The 26,842-nt window shown below is 34.6% G+C and overlaps 1 protein-coding gene across 1 annotated transcript in view; it reads right to left on the bottom strand.

Annotated features, from left to right (window-relative positions):
- Positions 1-26,842, bottom strand: part of LOC143255848 (calpain-9-like) — a 79,903-nt gene that overhangs the window by 48,004 nt on the left and 5,057 nt on the right. The gene's annotated exons all lie outside the window — the stretch shown is intronic.

The following is a 26,842-nucleotide window of genomic DNA, read 5'->3' on the forward strand; positions in this document are numbered from 1 at the left end:
AAAGGCGACCTCTACCGGGTCAATGTCCATTCAAGATCCTCTCAGCTTCGGTGTTTTAAAACCGGTATTGTAGGTTGTGAATTATTAAACACGTCCATATGCGGAAGAAGGTAAATGTTGACTGCACACCTGATGATTATTACTTGTATAAACGTATGTTATCTGCAGTAATGCCTATTGTACTGCGATTATTCTCTATACATATTTCTGTTGTAGTCTCGAGCCTGTATTATAATACACTAATTGTGATAAGTATACAACCAATTTTTTTAAGCTATCATAAAACAGATGTAAAGTTATGTTCGTTAATAGTTAAAAAACTTGTTGGTTATGCTTAACTACATGCTTTTATATTCGACAATAAATTGGAAGATATACATTTTGACAGGGTCAGCAGCACATGTTATCCTAGTCACTTATCAGGAAATGTCTAAAAATAATTTCACTACGTAACGACAACAACGAATCGTTTATTTTTTCCACTCAAGAACTTTTCATTCCTTCTGTGACGTACTACTTTTCACATTTTTATGTTTCAAATGTTCGCACAATATTTGTTTGTACGCTTCGTTATCATCGCTTTGCTGTTTTTTTATCGTTTAGTATTGATTTTGTTACTCAACAAACGCTGCATTAACTGAAAAGTTCCCAGCGTAAACCGTCACACCAAATATGCTCCTCCTTTCAGCCATGGGTGCGTTATAATGTGATGGTCTGTCCCACTATTCGTTGGTAAAAGAGTAGCCCACGAGTTGGCGGTGGGTGGTGATGACTAGCGGCCTTTCCTCTAGTCTTGCACCGCAAAATTAGGAACGGCTAGCGCCGATAGCCCTCATGTAGCTTTGCGCGAAATTCAAAACAAACCAAACCCAGAGCACAAGTTACAATGTGGGATTATTTGTTTTTGTTTAGGCTTGTTTTTTGAGTTATAACAAACTAATATAATTATTCAGAGGTTTGAATTTGCTGTTTTTAACGCAGTTCTTCTTTGTAATTTTTACTTATTTTACTATTTAATTTCATTAAAATGTATTTATTTTCGCAAAAATGTATATACATATTATCGTTAATAGCAAGAATTCAATTAAAAAATTGACGCATCATAATCACTTACCAGGTTTAGTTCTACTGCGTATTTCCTTATTATGATTACTTACTTCTAGTTAGTAAGTTAAAAAAATTAGGTTCCTTAAATTAGAAATTATTTTTAGTTCCTTATCTTCAGAGTTAGTTTACTTCTCATCAAAAGTTAATTTATAAAATACAGTAAAACAGCTAATTAAAACTGAGGAAATATTATATGTTTAACTTTCTTTTTTACCATCGTAACAAAAAGTTTAATAAATAATATATATATATATACAAATATACACACACATAATTATAAAAGTTGTTATCCGTACTCAAAGATGGCTGTAGGCAAAGATCAGTCTTAAACCACAGGCGAGATTCATAGCATACTTTATTTAAAATGCTATTTATTTCAAAACCTCCTATCTGTTTCATCGTTAACTCTACTCAAAGATGGCCGTCAGCAGTCTTGAACACACAGGCAAACACATAATTTAACTAACTTAAAATTGTATTTAATTGAAAAATTCTTTCCTGTTTTATCTTAATGTGGGCAAATAACACAGGCGAAACACATAATGGAATTAATTTAAAAATGTATTTATTTCAGAAAATTATATCTGTTTGGTTATAGGTATCACTCTAATCATCAACATTAAAGTTTTGTAACTGTTCGTTTCATAAACCAACTTGAACGTTTAGATTACTCTGTCAGGAGACACACGAGTAGAATAATAATAGTCTAGTCATTACTTAATGATAACCAAGAGATAAAATTTATCAGAAATTAAAACAAAAAAATCGGGGTTATTAAGTCAGATTTCCTCCTGACGGAGAAAAATTAATTCAACTGGATATGAAATAATGTTCATGTGAAGCAAAATTGGTTATAAAACAAAACTTATATTTTATAACTCCAGTTATTCGGCTAACCGGTTTCTTAAATTTGTGTGAATTTTGAACAAGCCAGTTAGATTAGATTTCTTTTTATTAATTTATCAACATTGTTGTTCGTAGTTCAAGAATTCAAGGTCTTGTTCCAATAGGGAACTAAGAGTGTATAGAATAGTAATGTCACGTGACATTTACAAACTCGATAACATTTAACTGTACCGATATAAGATCAACCTATTAATATGAACGAGAAATATTTTAAAGCGATTTCCATTTTTAAATAATATTTGATTTGGACTCACCTATTATTACTCTGTTTGTTTGTTGTTAAGCGCAAACCTGTCCTGTGGGTTAAATGTGCTGTGTTTATTGCAGGGATATAACTCTCCACATTTTAACGTTTCAAGCCTCTGTGTAGTAGAGAACATCTTTCAGTTTGTATTACTATCTTAATTCAAACGGTAAAATTAAGAACATACTAAATTAGACTTGCAATCGTTTTTAGCATTGAATGTAAAAGGCAACCAATTAAAAGAACGCATTTAGCTGTGGCCTGAACGACAATAAACGTATGAATACGTATAACTTTTCTTTGAAGTGCAATGGCCTCTTGCAGCCAGCGACAGGTGGTGGTCGGGTATGACCCAGGAAACTTTCCTTCTTTGTGTTTACTGTCCTCCGGCGTTTTTTTTTGTTTTTTTTTCACCTGCGAAATAGAAAAAGTGGGAACAGGGTGATGCTAATATTTATTAGAATAATGAAACTAAAATAAGACATTTTAGTCTATCTTTCACCTTTATCTTCTTTAGTTTGGGTTTGTAGCATAAGAACAGTCATATAATATCATCATCATATTAAGTTCCCAAACATAGTTACAATAGTCGCTAATAAGTTCATACCTGAATTAAAACCCAAAACAGAAGTGGCAGATTAATACAGTAAAATCTGGTTCTTCCCAAAACAGAAGTGTCAGATTAATACAGTAAAATCTGGTTCTTGAGTGATGTTACTGGAAATATTTTATGTTATTTCTGATACCATGGAAAGTATAATTTATTTCGAAGACATCTTCTTGTGAAGGGGATTAGCCTGAAATTGTCTTAAAATGGTTTAGTTGTTCTTATAATAAAATGTGTGCTCTACTAATTTTGAAAGACAACAGAAGATTACTTGTTCTTCGGAGACAGGGATCTTGAAACTATGCTGTATGACACTAGAATTACATTAGATTAACGAAGACACATTGCAACATATGTGCAATATTACTGTAGTGCGATATAGATTCCATTAGATTAATTTATTAACATAATGTACAAATAATTGAACTTTTTTGTTCAGCTATTTCTGAGTTACTTTCATCGATACTGACAAACTTATGATGTAAATAACACCAGTTTTTAACCATGTGCACATTATTTATTTTTTGGCTTGAATAAAAATAACTAGAGCAAAACTGGACAAGTCTTTACCTATGAACCCGCCATGGCCAGATGATTAAGGCGATAGTCTCGTAATCTGATGGTCGTGGGTTCGAATCCTCGTCACATCAAACACGTTCGCCCTTTCAGCCGTGGGGGTGTTATAATGTGACGGTTAATCTCACTATTCATTGATAAAAAAGTAGCCCGCCCAAGAGTTGGCGGTGGGTGATGATGACTAGCGGCCTTCTCTCTAGTTTTACACTGCTAAATTAGGGACGAGTAGTGTAGATGGGTCGTGTAGCTTTGCCCAAAATTAAAAAACAAATAAACAAACCGTTACCTTTGTAAACAGACTAGCACACGTTATTAAGTTGGTAATGTAATAGACGAGCAATATACAAAATTATATTGTGTGTACTATCTATGAACACAATTCTAGAATTATTGATATATATATATATATATACTTATATGTAAACACCTTTGTTTTGTGTGGTTTATATGTAGCTAATACATTCTAGAAATACGCACATGCACGGGCACAGGTATATATACAAACACAATTAACCCAAACTAATTCATTCTGGGTAAAACAAAAGCACAAAATGTAGCAGTAGTTTATATGCGTATTGCATGATTTAGATACAGAATAAACTTATTACATACGTAGACTGATATTTTCCTAGTTTAGAACAGAGTTTGTTGACCTTTACATCAATGTATAAGAAGAAATACTTTGAGAATAACAAACTCATACATTTCATGAAAAATATTTTATTCTTAGCTATCATCTAGCTGTATATGTAAGGATACTTGTAGCGGAAAATGCTAAATAACCAGCAAGCTAAGTTTGTAAACACACGTATGTGTGCATGCATGTATTTATACGTTATTAAAGAATTTTTAAGGGTAAGTTTAGAATTCATTTATTGACTTAGTTATTGCCAGATATCTCAGGTTTCAATATGTATTTCCATTATTAGAACTGGAATATCAACTTCAGAAGTTAAGTTTTATTCCTCATCGTTAACTCGTTTATTTATTTTTGCATATCAACTTGCAATATCAACTTCAGAAGTTAAGTTTTATTTCTAATCGTAATAATATATTTATTTGTTTTTGCATATCAACTTACAATATCGACTTCAGAAGTTAAGTTTTATTCCTCATTGTAATAACTTATTTATTTATTTTTGCATATCAACATCATAACTTAAGTATTATTCATCATCGTAATAACTTATTTATTTTTGCATTGATTCGATAGTTTTGTGTATATTTCGTAATAAATGAAATAATTACTTTCCACAATTTGCTGCACATGATAAATGGTGCTTAGATGTGAAATGTTTTGGGATTGATCCAATGTATCTGTTTTTTAATATTATGTTTTACTTCATGTTTGAGGCTTGCGAATAGAAGTTACATCTAATAGATGGCGTACCCCTACTAGAATGTGAGTTCTATTTTTGTAGGTACTATTTTTTGTTTAATTCAATCCACGATTCGTAAACTGTAGTAGTGTAGCTTTTACCACAGGTTCACTTGTTTGGCCTACGTAAGTGACACTGTACATATTTCTAATAAGAACTAATTAGTAAAAGTACAAAAGAGTGTAATATTATGTCAGCCACATCATATCTGTTATATTCAGTTCCGAAGAGGGCTTTCTCCCAGTACCAGGACTCATCATGTCGGCTAGGATACAACAGGTATAACAGTCCTAGAGATGTTATTTCTATTAAAAATTCCTTGAACAACAATTGTGTGAACTAGATTAAGTTGGTAAATTCTGAATATGTGTTTAGATATTTATTTCCCCGTCGCACCAAACATGCTCGCCCTTTCAGCCGTGAGGGCGTTATAATGTGATGGTCAGTCCCACTATATGTTGGTAAAAGAGCAACACAAAAATTGGCGGTGGGTGGTAATGACTAGCTGCCTTGCCTCTAGTCTTACACTACTAAATTAGGGACGACTAGCTCAGATAGCCTTTGTGTAGCTTTGCGCGAAATTTAAAACAAACAAACATATTTGTTGTTTTATTAGTGCAGATGTATTTTTATAAAAACAATTCTTATGTATATTTGTAAACACTGTTTCAGTACTAAAATGAGTACAATGATTTCTGGACAGTTTTATTGGTGAAAAAAAAGTAGTTTATTAGAAATAACTATTAAGCAAAGCTTCGATTTCCATAACCTGTTGAGCAGGATTTTGAATTCAACCATATTTAATTTTTTCTTTCCTTTAGGAAGCCGCGTTGACCTGCATTTTTTTTATCGCTCCTTTCTAAAGCCAAGCTCTGATATGTTCCCGTTTTAAGATTAAGACGTTAAACAAATGACATACTGGAAATAGAATACCTCAAACAAACTTTAAAACTAAGATTTGGATGTGAATCTTACTGAGAAAGGTTTTAGTTTACATTGTCTGCTCAAATAGCATAATTCCAAACAGTTTAAACTTAAAAATTTGGACACAAGCAAACAAACTTTTCACTTGTTTACTTGTGGGCTGTTGGTTTGAATCCTTCTCGATACTGATATTTTCACAAATAGATAAATGTCTAATGCAACGGCATAATAACACTTGAAAATTACTTAAAGCTCACTCAACTACACTATTAGTAGATATAGAGATTTGATATCCAGCCCGATAGAAAATTTACATTAATCTGCATATCCATAAACGTAATGATAATATAGACCGAAAACTTAGCTTGCTAGAATATCTTATTCTGAGATATTTCGAATGAACTATCATTGAAGTGTTGAATTCTAGGGGTGTAAAGGGGAAATTTGTCCCTGAAAACAGTATTTTTCATTTTGTCGAATTTGGATTCACTTCCCCAGCTTCATATTCCCTCGCCCTGGTGGAAGGGTCTGGACTTAACACTACTCTTATTGTCAGACTTTAAGGTTAGGCGTAGGATTTAATAAAGGTGCAAAATAAAGTATTTTAAATAGTTGAAAATATTCTGTTTATTTATTTCCATGTTTATATAAACAGACATATTTAAACTCCAGTGTCAGTTCGAATCGTGTTTGGTTAAGCCCTCTTTGAGGTATTTTTACTAACAGTGTATGTGTGTGTTTTTCTTATAGCAAAGCCACATAGGCTATCTGCTGAGCCCACCGAGGGGAATCGAACCCCTAATTTTAGCGTTGTGAATCCGTAGACATACCGCTGTACTAGCGAGGGGCTTTACTAACAGCCAGGCATCTATAATTCGCTGATATACTTGTTTTATATACTACAGAACTTACTATAAACAGTGTGTAATAGAAGTACTGACATAAAATAATTTCAGAAACACAATACTATGATATATAATTATAATACAAAAAACAAAATTACATCTGTGATATCTAATACCCACCATCATTTCGTGTTCAGTCATAATAAATCTTATCCAAATCTCTAGTGAGAATCTTTGTAACACAGACAGTTGTATTATTTAGTATGATAATAGATTCATTGCATTAATATCGGGGTTATTTAAATTGTAAATAACATTTTACATTTCACAGTGAAGTGTGGCAGACCTATCAAAGTTTTGATAGCCCATGAATCTTAGTTTGTGGGACTTGCGCTTGGCACTTAGTATTCTTAATAAAGACCACTTTTAGGCAATTACCTAGCCAACAGGAACAAAAATACAAGTTAAATTAGAAAGTGTGTATTTTATGTTATTTAAAAAAAGACTTTAAAGCCTAATATATTACACTTACAATTGTAAAATAATACCAACGTAGATGGATGCACATCGCACTCATGTAAATATTGGCTTTAAAATGTTCATAACTTTGACGATGTCACGTTCTAAGTCATGTAATTACATTGGATAAGCAACGTAAAAAGAATACTATGTAAAAACACAAAGCACCATTGTGGTTCTGTTAAACTGTGGTTCGTTTGCCCTTGGAATCTGACTCAATTGGCATTGGTTTACCTATTTCTCTGAATCTACTCTCTTTTAAGGACCATTAACTTTATAAATTCGCTTTTTTCTCCAAGATAGTCTGCAGATTGTAAAATGTTAATAAAAACTGAATTTTAATGAATAGAATATTAAAACAACTTTGTAGCTCTCTTTATTTTCTATCATTAACCGTTAGTACAGCGGTAAGTCTACGGTCTTACAACGCTACAATCAGGGGATTCGATTCCCTTTGGTGGGCTCCACTGATAATCCGATGTAGCCTTGCTATAAGCAAAACACGCTCACTCTTTTTTTATTTATCTAACAATAGCCAAATACACAGGTTTATTAATGTAGAACACTATAGCAACAAGGTAATTTAAAATGCACAGATGAAAAGTGAGAAAAAAGGTGTAAGTTTATAGACTGTGCACTTTTCATTGTTAATATGTGAATATTTCTTTTATCTTTAAGCGCTGTATTTTAATATTGTATGTATTATATCTATCATTTTAAAAAATAAAACGAATTTGGAGGTATCAAATATTTCAACTTATTTTGTACTAGTTACAATTCACGTCAAATCTTTTATGCTAGGTAAAGACTTTAGTAAGAAATGGAACATTTAGCACAGAATAAATGTTGGTGCGTGTAACTTCGTCACGACAATGCGTAATTAAGGAGTATGTGTTTCAAGTCTGAAGTTCACGATACTGTAAGCAAGAATAAGAATGGAATAATACTGCAAGTAAAACACGCTTTATTATTAACTTACATTTCGGGCTACGGTATGCCTGCGGACTCACTCCGCTAGAAACCGGGTTTCGATACCCGTGGTGGGCAGAGCACAGATAGCCCATTTTGTAGCTTTGTGCTTAATTTCAAATAATCACTCAATCGAACCACCGCTTTTTCCTTCGAGATTACAACACTATAATGTGAAGAAAGCCGATAGACTTAAACGTCTCCCCATAAAAACAGATTTTTCTGGCAATATTCTACCTCTCTTATTATCACCTAACTGATTTTATTCACTTTAATTGTAAATGTAATCTTACAAACAAAACGCGTTCGTAATGCGAACTAAAGTATATACAATTAAGTACGGTAGCACTTAACTGTAGGAATCATGATGTAACAAAATAGTGGCCATAAAAATAACCCGTTTAAAACCACCTTTAGAATGTCTGAATATGAGCAACAACTATTTCAATAACTATTGGCTTAGAAATACTAAAATTTGTTGTACTTATAAAGCCGCCTAAGCTGTTAAATACGCATTTATGGAACGAATAAAAGTTTCACTATTTCAGTGAATTTTATTTAAATAAGAAAGTATGTAAGTGACTTTTCCAGACGTTCTACAGAAGAAATGAGAAACTTTTCGCTTTAATTCTTTCACAGAACGTTCCTGTCTTTATGTTGATGCCCTACTTTAGAATATATTGAGATTTGAGGATAGGTTCGTAAAGATTATAATGAGAAATAGAATCGAATCGGGTTTACGCGCGCCACTCGCATGGTATTCTTAAAGCACAAAAATATAGATAACAAAAAAGGAATTGGAAAAATGTGATAATTTTTTACTCTTTTTATAAAGACGAGTCAGGGTGGACATCTACGTAATCTAGCTACCTATAGTAGTATAGAAAGTTTTGATAGTACAAAAGTATTGAAACAAGAAGTTCAAACCCACAAAAAATGAGTCACTTAAAATGTAAAAAAATAACTACCCTACTTTGGCTGTTTTTTGTTTTTGTTTTTTTTTTTTAATTTCGCACAAAGCTACTTGAGGGCTATCTGCACTAGCCGTCCCTAATTCAACAGTGTAAGACTAGAGGGAAGGCAGCTAGTCATTACCACCCACCGCCAACTCTTCGGCTACTCTTTTACCAACGAGTAGTGGAATTGACAGTTACATTATAACGCCCCCATGGCTAAAAGAGCGAGCATGTTTGGTGTAACTGGGATTCCAACCCTTATTATATGAGAGCTCTTATTTCTAAACAGTAGATTAAAGGTACGGCAAAAAACAACAATCAAGATTAATAATAAAAAATAATTTTCTAAAGACAAGTAGGAATCGATATATACATAACCTAGCTAACTATAAAGTTTTAAAGCTATCCCTACTTTGACGACAAATCACTGTAATTATGTTAGTTTGTTTGTTTTCGAATTTCGCGCAAAGATACACGAGGGCTATCTGTACAAGCCGTCCCTAATTTAGCAGAGTAGTAGTGATAAAAGACGAAACTAAAATTTTGTATTTGTCTCCCCTTGGACCTAATGAATCTCCATACCAATTTTCGTGAAGATCTATTCACACCCTGAGAAACAGTTACATGGACACACAATAGACAAGCATGGAAGGGTATATTAATTCAACAAATAGCAATATATATATATACATGTATACACACACAAAAGTACTGTCTATGCAGAATATTTTAAAGGGGGGGGGCCTTTAATGTTTGAGATCAAAGGCCAACAAATATTGTACAAAGCAAACTGATAGTCAGGAATGTCGTTTGGTTTGAATTTCAAGCAAAGCTACACGAAGGCTATTCGTGCTAGCCATCCCTAATTTAGCAGAGCAAGACTGAAGGGAAGGCAGCTAATCATCACCACTCACCGCCAACTCTTGGGCCACTATTTTACAAACGAATAGTGGGTTTGACCGTCACATTATAACGCCCCCACGATTGAAAGGGCAAGCATGTTTGATGTGACGAAGATTCGAACCGCGGCCCTCTGATTACGAATCGAGTGCCTTAGACACCTGGCCATAATGGGGCTTCAGGGATCTGGAGGCATACGACTATTTCAAGCCAAAAATGCTAATGCTTTATCAGAAGAATGTAGACTGTATAAAAAACGTTGAACACCATAAACAACTGAACGAAAACTATATAAGGATAATATTTTGACATTATAAATATAAGGTGCTTAACCGCACCCCATCGAATCTTCCGGCGTATGTGTGTGCCTTATGTGATATAAAACAATACTTTTTTTTTCAACGAATCTCATTATTAAAACGTTTAAAGTCCAATTATTCTCACCCATTAAATAGACAATTGGTCGGATTGTAGAAATCAAAACGTGGTTATAAAATAGTTGTTGTTTTTTGGTTGGAACAAAGTGTCTGGTAGGATTCTTTAGAAGCCTGGATATTTTATTCTGTATTCACATCAAAGCTGAAGTTGGCTTCATAAATAACAATATTTATAAGTTAGCTGGAATACTGGAGAAACTAGGAAGAGCTGAGAATTTTATTTCATTCAAAGGACATGAAAAGTCTTGGTAGTTGTATTAGATCGTGTGTTGATGATTTATACCTACATGGTTATAATTAAAGACGAACAGTGGTAGCGTAAATGGAGAAGGGTGAGGAAGTGACTGTTGATCAAATCCTGAAGCCTTAATCCCGGTGGTAACTGTGTGAATACCTTTGAGTTTTATTCAAAAAATTTGAATTTAAGAAAAAAATATTATTTTTAATCAGGCATTAGATCCTAGTGAGGCATCATTTAGAGTTTTGTGCATTATTTTTGTCCTATTACTACAGAGGGTGCTTGACTCGCAATCGGAGGGTCCCAGGTTCAAATATCCATCCAACTAAAGATGATCACCTTTTCAGTCGTGGGGCGTTATAATTTTACGGTCAATTCCACTATTCCTTTGCTAAATCAAAGACAGCTATAGAAGACAACCCTCGTGCAGTTTTGCACGAAATTCAAAAACAAACTAAACCTTTGACCACAGCAATAATATCGGTTTGTTGGAAAGAAATTGGAAAAAGCCAATTGAAATAAACTGGGTTAAAAAGTGTGAATTACGGAGAATTGATTGTATTTTATAAGAACGATTTGTTATACAACAGCCGACATGTTGAATACCAGTATATTTTATTCACAACGAGTTCCCGCTCATTGAACAATGCAATGTTGCCAGGAAAAGAATTATAAATGGAAGAATTCGCCAGAAACATTTTTACGGGCAAAATTTGTATAATAAAATAACAAAGAAATGAAAAACACCAGCTTCAAAGACGACTATTTTTAACTTCGTGAACAGCATTGGCAAGGGAAGGACAAGACACCTCTTCGAGAGTGTGGAGCTACCCAAACATTCTATGACTTCCCTGCTACAGTTGTCAAATTTTGTAAATTGGTCAGTTAGAAAAACTTTTCCTCACAGTCACACAGATACTTGTAGCATGAAAGTGATTGCTAGCTAATTTCACAGATTACAATCAAGTATACACAAAGTAATTCACAAACATTTTGCTCTTGTTAAGAGGCATAAGTTTGAAGAATACAAGCTGCTTCCCAGATGTATTGATAAAAGAAAGACAAACTGTAGAAATATCTTGAATGCAGTAGATTGAACTCTGTTGCACCATTGGGCGAGACGAGACCTAGGTGCACTTAAGTGATCTAAAAAAGAAACAGATAAGTTGGCAACGACTTGATGATAGCTTTCTAATATAGTAGAAAGAACGTAAGGAAAAATATTTCCATCATGTTTTATAACTGTCATAGTTTTTCATCTCCTGAGAGTTTAATCCTCACAAAATTCATTGTGAAACATGTAGATAACAGAACAAGAACATCTACATCAGGATAAAGGGTAAATCAACACTTTTGACTCCACAAAAGATATATCTACCTCAGGATAAAGGGTCAAGTCACATTTTAACTCTAAAGAAGTTACGTATACATTAGGATAAAGTGTTAAATTACACTTTAATTCTACAACAACGTTTCAAAGAATTATAAGGAAGGACACCGATCTCCATACCATCTTTTTGTTTGGCATACCTTTGAGGTAACCTGACTGCAGTTCCATGGGCTTATGTGCATTTGACTTACTTAGACATGGTATTTGATAACCTCTTATGGGGATCTGTTTAAGGAGTGAGATAATATAAGGTTAGAAATGAGATCCCGAATATTGAGTCACAACTTTAGTCTTAGGAATCTTCAACAAAAAAAATTTCAATTGTAATTAAGAGCTTATGATGTGTTTTGTACGATAGTATGGTGTCTTTGATGATGGTTGAATAATTAACTTATCTTTGATTGAATAAATTATTAAGTTTATCTATTATTTTCATTTTAACTATAATTTAAATAATTACTTTGTTATACCCCTTTATTGCTTACTTTTCCTTTAAACATGTCATATATTTATCTCATCTATGATATCTCCTTATCTTCAATCTGTGTATATGGCATACCAATCCAGAAACATACAACATATCTTCAGTCTGTGTATATGACATACCAATCCAGAATCATACAACAAAATTATCGGGAAGAGTTTAAACATCACATTAGTAACTCCACCACTTTCCTAAACAAGTTTCAAATAGGCCTATGTTTGAGATTTTAAAATGTTGCAATAAGCGAGTTACTTTACGCTATTATGTGTTTCTGTCATAGCACCACCACTGAATTAAAGCGATTTTTACTTGTGATGAAGATTTGTTAGGAAAGTTATAAAAATATCCGAATGGACCCTGAGCAGGATTGTACAAGACAAAAAAGTAAAGACTAGACATCTATTAAAGAAACAGAATATTAGATTCTTTATTATTATCAGAATTATTGAAGCTAACTAGTTTTTATGGAATACAACTGTAATACCTGTCATGCATATACACCTTTTGAGATTTGAATAATATCCATTATTTATTTCACCAGTCCTGATATAAAACAAAACAAATCGGTGAACTTCTGTCTTTAGGGATACATTTTTATGTAGTTTACAAATAGCCAAGATGCCTTCGCATATGAGGAATTGGTCTAAAGCTTATGAATTCGTAGATCAACACGAATGTATGGAGAAAACAGATTGTAACGTTAATGGATGATGGTTTGTATTACAGTTTGTTTGTTTGTTTTTCCGAGAAATAATATCAGTATTGTTAAATCTTTAAACGGCATAGACCAAAAGAATAGAATATAACATTTCGAATGAATATTTTCTGTGAAAAAATAAAAACTCGCACAACAGCCTCTCGGACAGTCACAGGCACCATCATCATCCAAAAATCGGGCACCATAGTTACGAAAGAAATCCTCCTCAGTTCCCCCAAAAAAGCGATGTGATGATGCTGAATATATTTCCTGATACCATTAACAAGATATTAAACAATAATTTAATGTTCATGAGGGTTCGCATACTAAAACTGTACAAACTTCCAACCACACCTCGAAATCAACGGTTGTTTTTACGATACAGTCAAAGATACTGGAACCAAATTAACTTTATTCAATTACGTATTGTTAAATTCCTCAAAGAAGCTTCAATAAACATGTGTGCCTTTGGTTTAATTCAATGTGGTCTTGGAAGCTGGTGTATTCTTACAGTAAATGTTCTGTGAAAATTCGTCAGGAAGTGTGGTCTTATTATTGACCTCTTTTGTCTTATTGAAGAACAATCGATTATGGATAAAATAGTTACAGTAGTAGCACCATATCTGAAACATCATTCTTATGAAAAGCAACAAAAACAAATCAACAGAAGCTGGAAGTCTAATGGATGAATATACCAACATTATCCGAACTAAAACAGTGATGAATGACGTCAAGTTTTAATATTAACTTAGACTACTATAGCTCAAAACACATTTTTCACTAGAAACTTTCGTTAAACTGATGCTAGAACTTTTGAGATTTTAATATGTATTAATATTTGTTGCTTGAATCTGGGTTTTAATAACAATGGTGGGTAGAGGACAGATAGTCCTTTGTGTTGCTTTGTGCTTAATAACAAACAACAATGTTTGAATAACGCAACATCAAAGAGACTCTGTTTTCATTCAAAATAACGTTAAAGAAAAACAGAACAAGTTTTAACATGTGTAAGCTCCATTGTTTGATAATCTTATTCTCTGTCACTACACTTTTCCACTGTATAATAATGATCATAGATTAGACTATTATAATAAAATTCTTGAAGGATGCTATATGGTGAAGAAATTTTTTATATGTATTTTGCTTCGAAGTTCAGTACCAATTACTTCACTTTTTGAAAATTTCAAAATATTACGAAACTGAATTTTACAATGTGAAATGGCAAAAATAAATAACAGGTAAACTGACTTCTAACTCAACCAGAAAATATGTTTATTTTAAAACAAAACCTCACTATAAATCGGTTCCTAATGTTATATGAAATATTAATATACTTCGCTCTTCGAAGATAAGAAATTGTCAGATACATGACACATATTTACTTTATGGCCTTCATAATACGAATAAACAATAAAGTTTAACAAAATATATATATATACGACGTAACGACCGCTTGACAAACAACAAATATAGTGTGTTTTATATTCGATTTTAAGTACTGACATGTTTTGAATACTTAATTGTTTTAACTAGGTTATGATATTTCTCTACTTCACCAGACCAATCAAGATAAGTCTTGTCAAAAAAAAGGCAAGATAAAAGTCGTGGCAGTTATGGAATAAACTAGATAAGTTTCATACCATTGGCACAGGATACCGTGTTAGCATGCAATCTTTCTTACTACATAGGCTTTCTTGACACTAAGTCCCAAGCTTATCACGAAGTGTATAACACGATTTGGGCCTTGTTATACAGGGTGTCTAAAAATTATTGTAAACACACACATAGTTTATTTTAAAGAAGAATCTAAAGGCATTCTAAAAAATACATGATGGTCTACAAACCGTCATTTTTACATTATATCGCCAGTTTTAGCTTAATCCAATTAAGATTTAATTTTTTTGTTTAACAGGTAAGGGTAAGCTGCCACTGCTCAACCTAAAAACAGAGACAAACCATGCTGTGACACATGGCTCAACCTGAAAACAGAGACAAGCCACGCTGTGACACATGGAATTCAAATATGGTATTTTCCTGCAGTGCCAATTGTTGACAATGTACCGTTCTTGCTGGTTATCAAATAAAGTAATTGAGCGATGACATAAGTAAAGACACTTACTTTTATACCCGAGTTATTGTACTCGCATGTATGCCGGAGAAGAATTTTCCTTCTCGCATTTAGAAACCTATTACGCTATTGGTTCACGTTTCATTGAGAAGACAGGTACGACACTATTTGACATTTTTTTGAGATATTAGACAAATATCTACTGAACTGCTAATTTTGCTATGTGAGACCATACCAATAACACAGTCTCCACCTGATAAACTTTTGGGAATACAGCTTTATGTGGTTTACAAATGGCTAACATGCCTCCGCAAATGAGGTCATATAGAAGTGATCTAAAGTCAATGGATTCGTAGACCAACGTATGTTTAACTACATGTTTCTATTTTAATTCATTCAAATGTTATTACGTTTTGAAAGGTGAACAGTCGTTTCCAGACACCTTGAATAAAAGCAAGCTTGGCTCTCACTTGCTCGCCGCCACCTAGAAAAAATACTTATTAAATATAAAAATTATAATTTAAAGGTAAAATTTACCGTTATTAGAGAAAGTGTGCTATGGACTTGGTATACTCTAAACAAAAAAATCAGAAAAATATGTATTTACGGATTTAGCGTTGCTGAAAATAATGTATATATCAGATCTCCTTAGACAGTTACCAAACCAATGTGTTTATTTGTCTTTCTTAGAAAGCTACTAAAATAGATGTACTTACTCGATTTCTTTAGTTTTAGCAAAAATGGGGCAATTACCTGACGTAAGTTGAACAGAACCAATGACAACTAGAGAAACACTCAATACAGAGCTTGCGCCACGCAGCGTTGATCATAATCGGCTCTCAAAAAATATAAAAATGTGTCCGTGTATTCGTCGCTATCAATGAACATTGGCCATTTTTTGCAGAACAATGAAGAATAATTGTTTACACACGTCCACCAAGGTTTCATCAAATTCGGATCATTTTTGACTGCGTTATAGAGTAAATGTAGTGTTGCAAATCGGTCCCCATATTGAAAGCCACAATTTTTTTGGATTTTTGTAATCTGCATATATATGTGTTTTCTTATAGAGAAGCCATATCAGGATATCTACTATGTTCATCGAGGGGAATTGAACCCCTAACTTTTGCATTTTAAATCCGTAAATTTACTGCTGTCCCAGCGGGGGAACTTCCCAACCTTGCTAAAATCTTGACTCTCCGAAATCTAATCACTTCTGAGTTGAGTCATAGTTCAAATGTAGACCAAATTTCGTTCAAATCCATTCAGTCCTTGCTAACAAACATAAACATTCACACAAGGGTTAAAACATAACCGCAGTCGCATTCGGTGACGAAGGCAATGATGGAGCTAACTCGTTTTCATTGGACAAAAAACTGCGGTGTGTCTGATATACAATGGACACAGCCAATGAAATTGATGTACAGACACATTGTACAAAACTGAGTTAGTAGATTGAGTCAATAATACAGAGTAAAAGTGATGTACGACGAGATACATCAAAACTAAGATAGTAGGTAAAAGTGTAAAAGGTGAGGCGAAGATGTGATGTTTCTATTAGATACACACAAAAGTACGCTAGTAGATAGTCGATAGCAAAGAGTGAACCCATTATATGACAGGACGTACATAAAATTGAGTCGGTAGACAGTAAATAATATTGAAGAGTTAAAGCAGTGAAAGATAGAATAATATAAAACTTAGTTAGTACATAGTGAGTATTAAAAAAATAGTGAAAACAGTATACCACAGAATACACACACAATTCAGTTAATAGATATAATTATCAGTGTAGAATGTGTTACACAAATGAAATAAGTGAATAGCGAGGCTAAAGGGCATACGAGACTGGAAAATTCTGTGAGGATCGGAGGGGTGATCATCTCCAGAACATTTATAGAATTCAATTCAGATGAAGTTTTAAAATATACGTATGGTAAATACAGTTTCCACGGTTTCGCTCTCTTTGCGTTTAGGGTGTAACACTTCTAGTCGGTAGAAACTTTGTAACCATGGCCTGTCATGGATTGTTGGTCTATTCGTGATAAGGAATCGTTTATTCTTATTTCTCTCTTGTTTCAGTTTCGTTCTTTATACTTTCGCTCCTGTAAGATGCAATGTGGAAGATCGTTAAAATTTTAGGGGACATTTCTAAATTTACGCACTTGAAAAATCAATTGTAGCATCTTTTTTGGTAAATTTAAGACGTGAAGACTCTTATGGCAAAACACTTTTATTACATGCGTGTCTTAGTAAATCTGTTTTAGATCTAATTAATCGACAACTGCTTGATTTCTGGTTGAAATTTTAAAAACTTTGACAGTGCTTCCTATGCGGGGTTGAGCCTTTCACGACTAGAGAACGCATACGTCTGATATTAAAGTCACGGTTGCCGATGGGTGGATACGCCAATCCCAGTTGTGTATAGAGAAGCTCGTTATGAAACCATTAAAATAAGATATACTCATTTGAAGGAGACACTTGGTTTTGAATACTGATGGACAATGGATGCAATTCATGAATAATTTGTAAAGAGAACAAAGCGCCTTTTCTTATCAGTTAGAAAAAAATTATTTTTCACTGCACTGCATTAGACTGAATTTTTAAGTCTCATAACACCCCCAAGCGTAAAATTGGCATTTCAGAAATAAGCACAAATTTCAGAATAAGTGTTGATAATTTAATGCTCTCACGAAAATGTGTACGATAAATAAGTGTCTGAAGTCTTGTTTGTTTGTCATTAAGCACAAAGCTACACAATGGGCTATCTGTGCTTTGCCCACCACTGGTATCGGAACCCGATTTTTAGCATTGCAAGTTCGCAGACAAACCGCTATGCCACTAGGGGACATAGGATATGATTATGATACGATCGAAATAAGAACACTACGTTACTGTTTGTACTTAGTAAAATATCCTGCTAAAAGAGGATTGTGGGATTATGTATATAATCCAAACTTCCTGTGGTGAAACGTAAACGACACACCAGTTTGAGCCAGGACATCATTGTAATTATAATGTCAATTTTCCGGATTACTTCTGGTACAACAATATCTTAACTTGATGCTCAGCTGTAGATTTTGCAGGAATTATATATAAAAACGTGTTGTTGTTGTTTTTGGGGGAAGAAACGTTCAAAAGTTTAGTAGTAGGTTAAAATAGACAACACACACAGCCACAGAGACACAAAGAAACTGGTAAGATTTCGAGTCGCGTGGCTTTCAAGTTTTATGCGAAAAACGGTTTGTCAGCAAATATTTTGAGACATTTGTTTGTTTATTTCAAAATCTCGCGTAAAGTTATATAAAGGGCTATGCCACATAGCCGTCCCCTATACAATACAAATAAGCTAAAGGGAATACAGCTAGTCAACAGCACCCACCACCAACACTTGTGTTACTATTGTCTGATCGAATCACATAGGCATTTGACCATTATTCTCATATCGTACTTATGTTCTCAAAGTGCAAAAACCATTTTTGTGTCAACGAGTTACGAATTAAGGATTCTCAGGTGCACAGTACCGGCGTGCTAATGTCAAGTTTACACCTAGACAACACCTGAAGTCAAATACAATATTATCATAAAATATGAAACTGACAAGACTGGACTAATAACTTCCAAAGTCACTGTGTGAAAAGCAAATGTTTTAATCATAGAAAACTTATGATAAAGTTAATTTAAAAACTTAAATATTGTGTGTGCTTTTCTTATAGCAAAGCCACTATCTACTGTGTTCACCGAGGGGAGTCGAACCCCTGATTTTAGCATCATAAATCCGAAGACTTACCGCTGTCTCGGAGGAAGCCAACTTAAATATTAAAGCTTCTTTGTTTTGTTTTACTGAAAAGCTATACGAAAAACTTGTGTTAGACTTATTTTGAATCCAGAATTCTAGTATTATAAGCCCTCAAACTCGCTCTCAAGGACTACGGAAAATATACCAAGGAAGTTTATGATAAAAATTAAAATTTAGTACTTTGAATATTAACACCTGCTACACGAGCCAACTCGGTATTTTGATGTGGGTGCAAAACATGAGTCATTCCGGAAAGTTTGAGATCTTTTGATTTGACAAAAAAAATGCGTTTGGCATTCTTTTTGAAGTCTGGATCACTGGACCCACGACCATAAGACCCAACATGGAGACGTTAACTGGTATCTATAAAGTGAAAAAACGTAGCAAATGAAACATAGTTGAAATGTTTTAGGTATGATTGTGTTTATGATGGTTTAAGTGTGGTGATTAAGCTAAATCGTTGGTCCAAGTCGGATGAGAAAATAAATTATTGGAATATATCCCAATTAATTGGTTAGCGAAACGTAAACTAGTAGTATCGTTATCTGTGAAAAGAAGGTTTGGAATAATATATAAGAAAGCATTTGATTCAATACTATGTTGAACTTGAACTAAGAGCACAATGGAGTCTAGAGATGTAATGTTCAAATTGAACCGGAAACGTTGTACATTACAAGATGATTTCCCTCACGATTCTCTAATTTAAAATGCTTTTTCTACAATGAAGAGTAAATATAAGAATGATTGTATGAGGCCCAGTATAGTACCACCATGAATAATCCATGAATATTAGTTGTTTGTTTTTTGTTTTTGGAATTTCGCGCAAAGCTATTCGAGGGCTACCTGCGTTAATCGTCCCTAATTTAGTAGTGTAAGACTAGAGGGAAGGCAGCTAGTCATCACCACCTACCGCCAACTCTTGGTCTACTCTTTTACCAACAAATAGTGGGATTGACCGTCACATTATAACGCCCCCACGACTGAAATGGCGAGCATGTTTAGTGCGACCGGGCTTCGAACCCGCGACCCTCGGATTACGAGTCGAACGCCTTAATACACTTGGCCATGCCGGACCCCTCCATGAATATTAAGCTTATTTTCATTTTAGAAGTATTGTCGAGCTTAATTCATCGAAATCTATCGAAGTAGCCCTGAATACCCTGTTTCCAGAATGACTCCCATATTAACTATCCTAGGCTCAGTACAGAAAGATGCTGGGCTGGCTTGTGTGGCAGGTGTTATAAGAAACTAACATGAAACATTTTAATTTTATTTTTCTAAAATTAACGCAGTTAGAAGTGACATTGAAATGATTATTTTATGTTTTAAATATTTAACGTATAACACAATAAAGGAACAAATAGTTTGAAACGACGTTTTGAACATTATTTATTGTCCTAAATTATATAATGCCAGCTTTTCAGCATTAAATTGTCTCAAAGATTTCCATTCCGTGAAACACTGATCAGTCATACATAAAAGTCAAAGTTACATAAACAGTGTTACGTAAAGCAGTAAAGTAGGTTCTTACGAGAGCCGTTTGCCACAATATAGGTATCATTAAACATCAAAGAACCTTATCAAGTTGCTTTATCTGGTATATTTTTATTTTCAATAGTTATAATACTTCCCTTTTAGCACGACTTGGCGCTAAATCAACTTGAAAACACCTGTGAGGAAATAAGAGTATTTAGATATAAAGACTGTTAAAGTAGGTTGTATTTAAGTTGCATGAAAATATTGAATATTTACTATGTGTACATATCTATTATTGTATCAAATTTTATAATAACGTGCGTTATTATCATGTTAGTTATTTTAACAAGAGAGAGAGTTGGCCAGCAGGGAAAATTACCACCAAAAGACTGGTTGTTAATTTGAGTCGTAAATCATTATATGGGTTTTCAACACCTACGATAGGACTTACAACTCGTTACAAGTAACTTGTGAACCTTCCAGCTGCAACCCTTGTAACGGTCTACCATATCTTCACTGTTTTGCACCACAATCTTGTTTACTGGTACTGATCCACTTGACGATGCATTGCAAAACTATTGAAATGGCATTACAAATCAAGCAGGAAAAGACATGGCACTCCTTTTCCTACACTGTTACTTTTTTAATAATGCGAGGTACTGAAGTATCTGGTGCTCCATGTTGAAGATGTTACAACCATTAGCATTTACATAGCTTTATAACATTACAACAGAAACAAGACTACCTGTTTTTTACTTCAAAGTGCATAACAAATATTATCATAATCTCTCTAGCGAAATTAAATCAAAATACTGATTTGAGGATAAATTAAAACAAAGCATTACAGATCCCAACAAATAAGACCACTTACGGGGATTTAATGCCCAAGAAATATTCGTTAACCTTAAGCCATTCAAACCAAATGATCTCAGTTGGCTAACGTCAGTTGTATTTAGTTAGATTACGACAGTAAAAATAGTACAAATGTTGAGGCGATTAACGTACTACATAACAAAGTAGCAATAAAAATTATATATATATATATGAGGGTATACGTTGTTGAAAATAACAATTAAGAAGATAATTGTTCATCTGCCGTTGACGCTAGAAATGTTTCTTTTCTAATTTATTTCAATTTTTTTCTGCAAGATAATGTGTTATAAAGTGATAGGTTGATAGTTCTACTTAGATGGTAATGTTGAGTCCAACCTGAAGTAAATCGCAACCACAACCAACTAGTAAAACAGAGAACTTACTCAAATGGGACGTCACAAAATTAAAAGTATATTTGATTTCAAAGTGAATGCTCCTGTTTGCTTGTTTTGAATTTCGCGCAAAGCTACTCAAGGGCTATCTCTGCTAGCCGTCCCTAATTTAGCAGTGTAAGGCTAGAGGAAAGGCAGCTAGTCATCACCACCCACCGCCAACTCTTGGGCTACTCTTTTGCCAAGGAGTAATGGGATTGACCGTCACATTGTAACGCCCCCACGGCTGAAAGGGCGAGCATGTTTGGTGCGACGGGGATTCGAACCCACGACCTTCAAATTAAGAGTCGAACATCTTAACCCACCTGGCCATGCCGGGCCCAGTGCTCCTGAATTTGAAGGCTAAATTTTTAAATTTCTTTCCATTTAATACTGTCTGTCTCTTTGAAAGTCTGCCAAACAGCCTGAAAGATACTATATATACTATATACTAGATATGTACGATCTTGGAAATCGGTAACTTATGTACGAAGTGCTTCCACTCAAAATAATTGGTCCTTTGAATTAACCAAAGTTGACTCACTCCATATCAAAACAAGTCAACTCTGTGAGATAGACAACAGGTTCTCCGGAGTGAGGCGATAATTGCTAAGTTTACGTTCATCAAGCGTAAGTTATCTTTTATCTGTATTTATCGCTACAAGATATCCCAGCACGAAAACAAACGATGATGCACCAGCAATCTGAGGTAAGAGAATTATTTAAATTATTGTAGTCTCTGAAAGGCGAACTTTCCCGATCATCATGCGAGCAAAATAACCGGAAAATAAGACGGTCAATGAAACGTTATTTCGGTGTTTGTTGGAAGCACGAATTTTCGCAGCCAGCCGTGATTTTTGCTCGCTTGATCACTTCACAAGCCCTGGATTTAGAAAGTTAATAAGGCCTCTGACTTGTCGTCATGCCAACTAACCTTGACTTAACGCGTGCTGTCTTTTGAAGTCGCTGACCTTGAGTTGATAGGGGTCCATTAGTACAGTACAGTATTCGGTTGTGTTGTTCCCTTGTTTGTGCCTAAATAATTGGTTATGATTGTTTCTTTTTTTTGAGTGAGGTAACAAAGCCCAAGAGCAGAAGGTAATTTCGCCAAAAATGTTTCATAAATATCTAAATTTTATCACGCACGATTTTGCACGAAGCACTGATATTTTGTGTAAGCATTCAATATTCTCAACAGTTAACTCAAACGACCTTAATTTTTTTAATGTTTTAGTACAGATAAGTAACAACTAAGGTTCGAAGGTACAGCGCTGGCTTACGATGTTCCTAAATCACTTTCACTGCTGGCTTGTAAAATAATTTTGAAGTGATGGTTGGATGACTTAAAGTTACTGCACTCCAACGTGTGCTTGTCAATGACGGATGGATACAGAGTTTTTCAACCTCCGTGTTCTTTTTATATCCGTTAAAGCCACCTGGCGGTGGACATAATGTACTAAAGTGTGCAGTCTGGGAATTCGAAAAGATGTACTACGGACGACTTCTGACACTCCGCTTGTACAATCAGAACTGAAAAACATAGGACTAGCTTTACCTCTGAAACTTAAACCGTGGCTTATAGAGATTTCAAATGATTAAAGCCTCAACAAAGACCATCATCCGTGATTTAAACGGCCGAATTTGCAGTTTTTAGTTTATTCGCATAAACAATTTAACTCTACTTTTAGCTTGTTTTTAACCTGCTCTTTCAAACAAAAATATGTTTTGAACGTGAATGTTGTTGTCGTCTCACGAAATACGTTTTTTTTTAATCTTTCTATATCATACACCGACATGTTCGATACGGAATCTTTTTTTAATATAAGTAGGTTTAGAGTGTGATAAAATTTACAAGTAAAAGTATATGGGATTTTATTCACAGGGATAAAAGTTGGTCAGTAACGACTGTTTGTAATTATGTACAAATCTATACAATAGGCTATCTGTGCTCTTCTCACCACAGGTATCAAAACCCGGATTCAAGATATGAAAGTCCACATGGATACCACTGCGCTACTGGAGGGGGAGGTTGTTTAGTAACGCCCACCTAAAGTTAAGAGCTTCCGTTTAATACCACAGTTATCTGTGGAAAACTAAACTGTGTGATTTTGTGGTCTCAATAAGCATTTCTAATACATGTTGGAAAAGCAAAGGTAGGTAGACGAAGAACCAGTTTGATTGATTAAAAGGAGAATAATTAGTTTTGTTGTTCTTTAGTCGTTGAATTTCCGTGAGACAAAGAATTATTTGGCTCTAGTCGGTGGCCTGTGTGCCACAACCTTCCTTAAAGTTTCAGATTTCTGAACCGCAGTCTCTTTGTAAAATGTTAATTGATAACAGTTTAAAAAAATGTATTTTGTTTGTCGTTAGTTATGAAGAAACGTTTCATTTGGTTCGTTTGGGAATTTCGCACAAAGCTACTCGAGGGCTATCTGTGCTAGCCGTCCCTAATTTAGCAGTGTAAGACTAGAGGGAAGGCAGCTAGTCATCACCACCCACCGCCAACTCTTGGGCTACTCTTTTACCAACGAATAGTGGGATTGACCGTCACATTATACACCCCCACGGCTGGGAGGGCGAGCATGTTTAGCGCGACGCGGGCGCGAACCCGCGACCCTCGGATTACGAGTCGCACGCCTTACGCGCTAGGCCATGCCGGGCCCATTTGGTTCGAGAAAAGTATTTTTACTTGTTTATCAAACAAACTTTTTCACCCATTCTACAAACCTATAAATACCTCCCAGCTTTTTATCCACTTCTCTCTTCGGTTCGTAGCTTCTAGCAATTACAATAGAGTTGTTTTCGGATTAAAAATTTGGTGAAAAGTCTCACATTATAATTTGTAATACAACAGCTTGATATCGGTAGATCAATCAGAAATCATTTAATTATTACGATACATTGTAGTCATGAGGTTAGGGGACTTGACTCGCAATCTGAGGGTCGCGAATTCGAATCTCCTTCACGCCAAATATGCTCGCCCTTTCAGCCTTATGGGCGTTATAATGTTAATAATCAATCCCATTATTCGTTGAAAAAATAGTAACCCAAAAGCTAGTGGTGGGCGAGGATGAATAGCTGCCTTCCCTCTAGTCTTACACTGCTAAATTAGGGAAGATTAGCGCAGATAGCCCTTGTGTAGCTTTGGGCAAAATTCAAACAAACAAACAAACAATACAATATAGCATTCAGGAAGTGTATAAGAACAGTTACAGTTACAGTTACGACAGAAAGTGTTCGTATTCCTGCGTCCCGAGTGGTTTTTTGCTCATAACTTAAAAAGTATCACCAGTAGGCTAATAATAGTATAATATATTATAAATATTATACTAACACAGAACTACATAAATTTATATGTAAATTAAACGACAAATAAACTGTTTAGAAACAAATAACCAAAAATAGGAGGAGCATAAAGTGTTCGTACAGTTCAGAACGTGTGAAAAAACTGATATTCCCGTAAAAATTTTGTTTAGTTTGGCGAATAAACTACATTATACCATTTCAGAACTAGACACCGGGTTCATAATAATTGGTATTTAGCGCCGTCTCCGACATTATCTGCTTGGTCATCATGGCGAACAAGAAACAACTGTCCAGTGATTTAAAAAAAAACGAGTTATTGTAAAATACAAGTTTCGTGTGTCTCTTTCCGGTATTGCTACACAACTTAATGTACCGAAATCTACTGTTCAAAGCATAATTACCAAGTTTAAGCTAACAGGATCAACTGTTAACCTCCCTCGTTCCGGACGCCACACCAAAATTCCAGAGAGAACCAAGAGGAAGGTTCTCAGAGAAGTTAGTAGGAACCCTCCTTTAACACGTAATGACGTACAGAAACTGGTAAGGGAAACTGGGGTTGAAGTAAGCACCTCTACAGTTACGAACATGTTATGCTCTTCTGGGTTCAAAGCATGCCATCCTCGTAAACTCCATATTTAAAGCCCGTTCATTTAGAAGCACGATTGAGGTATGCAAGATAGCATGTAGATAAACCCTTTACCTATCGAAAGAATATTCTTTGGTCAGACAAGACTAAAATCGAGCTTTTAGGCCACAATGATGTTCGCTATATTTTCCGTAAGAAGAGGGAATGAAATCTTCCAAAGAACATCGTCCCTACAGTTAAACACGGAGGTGGCTCGATCATGCTGTGGGATTCCTTCAGCTCTTCCGGTGTAGGCAGCCTTCACCGCGTCAACGGAATCATGATAAAAGAAGAGTTCGTTGATATATTAGGCACTTATATCAAGAATGATGCTCGGAACTTGCGCCTTGGGCGTCGTTGGATCTTCCAGCACGACAATGACTCTAAGCACACATCGAAAGATGTGCAATCCTGGTTACAAAGGAACCATATAAGCGTTCTGGAGTGGTCATTGCAGTCACCCGATCTCAACCCAATTGAAAACGTTTTGCATGAGTTGAAGACCAGAGTTCATCAGCGTCATCCAAAAAACTTGCAAGAGTTGGAGGCCTTCTGTAAAGAAGAATGGAAGAAAATACCAGTCGAGTACTGTCAAACATCATGGAGGACTACGAGGAGTAATTGCGCCAAGTAATTCACCTGAAAGGCGACACAACTGACCATTAAAGTAGACGCACGAACACTTTCTGCCCCTCCTATGTTTGGTTATGTGTTTATAAACAGTTTATTTGTCGTTCAATTTATATAAAAATTTATGTAGATGTGTGTTAGTGTAATATTTATTATATACTATATTTTCATTATCCTAATCGTGATAATTTTTACGTTATGAGGAAAAAACTACTCACGACACAGGGGTACGAACACTTTCTGTCGTAACTGTATGCATATTTTAAAGGCACTTGGAAAAATAAAATATGTTTTCCGATAGAAAAGGAGAAGGTGTAATTAAGTGTAATTTCTAGAACAAAAAATAACAATATAAAAAATGGAAACAGATTTTAAAGTGTTTCTTCATATACAAACTCATGGTATACACATAACTAGTACATAGCCGTCTGAAATAAATTTTCGTATAATGATAGAGCAACACTGAAGTCCTTCCCTAAAGAAGAAGCCTTCATAGAGCCTTCGGGTTACTTTAAT

The sequence above is a fragment of the Tachypleus tridentatus genome, chromosome 7, assembly GCF_004210375.1.
Source record: "Tachypleus tridentatus isolate NWPU-2018 chromosome 7, ASM421037v1, whole genome shotgun sequence".
Lineage (NCBI taxonomy): Eukaryota > Metazoa > Arthropoda > Merostomata > Xiphosura > Limulidae > Tachypleus > Tachypleus tridentatus.